General features: G+C 38.2%; 1 non-coding gene across 1 annotated transcript; it reads right to left on the bottom strand.

Moving 5' to 3' along the window:
- Positions 1 to 1,120: 1,120 nt before the first annotated feature.
- LOC145411737 (5S ribosomal RNA) lies at positions 1,121 to 1,239 on the bottom strand. The gene has a single exon (XR_013899449.1). It is a non-coding gene; the product is annotated as a 5S ribosomal RNA (ribosomal RNA).
- Between the last annotated feature and the right edge of the window lie 818 nt (positions 1,240 to 2,057).

Genomic DNA, 2,057 nt, shown 5'->3' with positions numbered 1-2,057 from the left:
ATATCATTTCCATTTTATGCATGAAATTTTTTTTCCAGGATTTTTTTTTTTTCCAAGATACGACGTTTTATCTTCAGGTTTCGTTAGGCAAAGTTCATTCATGCTTAGGAACATGCTTGAATATCGTGAGCTTTGACAGGTGAGTCTCCGTTAAGAGGCCATTTTCTGCAACGTACCACATCTAGCCAGGCTGGGAAGGGTAACTATTATTTTCTTTGCCACGCTGCTGTGCAAGAACTACTCGATCAATCTAGACGAAACTTGCGTCTTCGGGTGTGTAAATTCTTGCTCTTGAAATATATGCCATAAATTTTGGCATACAATACTTGAAAAAAAACATCCCATTTTTGCTGTTCGGGGTGGTGGAGTGGGGTTGAGCGACTGGGAGCCTTCGCAGTGAGTGGAAAATCTGCCAGACACCACCAGAAACTATCTCATTTTCATTTTGACGGGCTAAGGGGATCTTAGTTAAACTTCAGTGTTCTTTTTCTGATCGATATTTACAATATTGGTTAAGCAAATACCTTTAAAAAATGTTAATCACTCTTACTTGTGCTATTTCTCCCTAAATATCGCCGAAAAATTCGTATATTTATATATTCTTCCCTAAGAAGGTTAGGGCAGTATCTGCCAATAAGACGGTTTTTGGACTGTAAGAAGCAAAAAATGTGTATGAAAACTGACAACTGTATATAATCTGATTTGTACAAAAAAATGGCACATATGGTCTATCCATAGTTTAATATTTATTAGACTCTAAAATGTTACCGCGTATCGAAGCCTACCGCTGCCAGACGTACGAAGCAAGCCAGCTGATGGAGCAGATCACAGTTCGAGAAAAGACACGGGTGTTTTGGTTTGCTTGGAAAACTTGTTGTACTGGAGGCAGCAACTAAATATTGACATGCGTTCTTGAAGTGAATTGTTTTATTCTTAATCACAGGGAGTTTAATGTGTTAGTATGAATTATAACTAACTTTTATATTTGATTAAAGATATTTCATTTTTTCATTCATTGCCAGACGCCATGTATCCCAGACGGGGTGGCCAAGGGCTTAGAGTTAATTGTTTTACAGGGAGGGGCACTAATCCTCCACCAACCCCACTTGACACGTAGGGATGCCAACAGCATCTGGTGTTCCCAGGCGGTCACCCATCCAAGTACTAACCAGACCCAACGTTGCTTAACTTCGCTGATCGGACGGGAAGCGGTGTACTCAACGTGGTATGGCCGTTGAAAACATATATATTTTTCTATGCATGCATAAACCAGGCTGCAACCGCTGTGAAATATTTTTTATATTACTATATTTTTTCATGCTGCATTGACAAAACACTGTTTTATAGAGAAAAAATAGAATATTTACATATTTTTACAATATGCAAGATGCATGAAAAAGGCCATTCAATCATTGCCCGACATGTGACTTTTTTTTCCATCTGAAAAATTAAAATATCGGTGATATCTGGCATTTCTCCAGTCGCGCGAACACTCTCATTGCGGACTTTGGGGTTATAAATGGTCTATTCAGGGTTTCTCAGAAACTGCTTAAGTACAGACTTGAAATTTTGGGGGGACTTAGATAAGGTCAGGAGCAGGTCTGATATGACTTTGGGCCCATTTGGACCAGTAGTTCCTGAGATCACCCAGGGGTCATTAGAAAGTAGTTCAGGGTCATTGGGTGCACCACTGAAAATAAAACAAGACAGAACCGAGCTACAATCACCAAACTTGGTACATTCATAGAACTTGACATGCTGTGCGGGGGTACCAACTATGAATGAACTGGACCCAAAACTCAAGGTCACAGCCAATCTAAATTTCCTTTTTTTATGTACTGAGGTCACATGCACAAGACAGATGACCGGGTTATGTGGTGAGTTATTGAAATTGCTAATGGCAATTTCAGTTTTCTAGATATTATTATTATTATTATTATTATTCTTATTCTTATTCTTATTATTCACCAAACCGGTAGTGAGTTATAATGTTCTTGTCAGTAGTAGTAATAGTAGTAATAGTAGTAGTAGTAGTAGTAATATTATTATTATTATTA

This window comes from Coenobita brevimanus, chromosome 90, assembly GCF_032717465.1.
Source record: "Coenobita brevimanus isolate Jiangsu-jjx chromosome 90, ASM3271746v2, whole genome shotgun sequence".
Classification (NCBI taxonomy): domain Eukaryota; kingdom Metazoa; phylum Arthropoda; class Malacostraca; order Decapoda; family Coenobitidae; genus Coenobita; species Coenobita brevimanus.
Note: the sequence above shows the minus strand (reverse complement) of the source record. Positions and strands in the feature narration are given on the sequence as shown.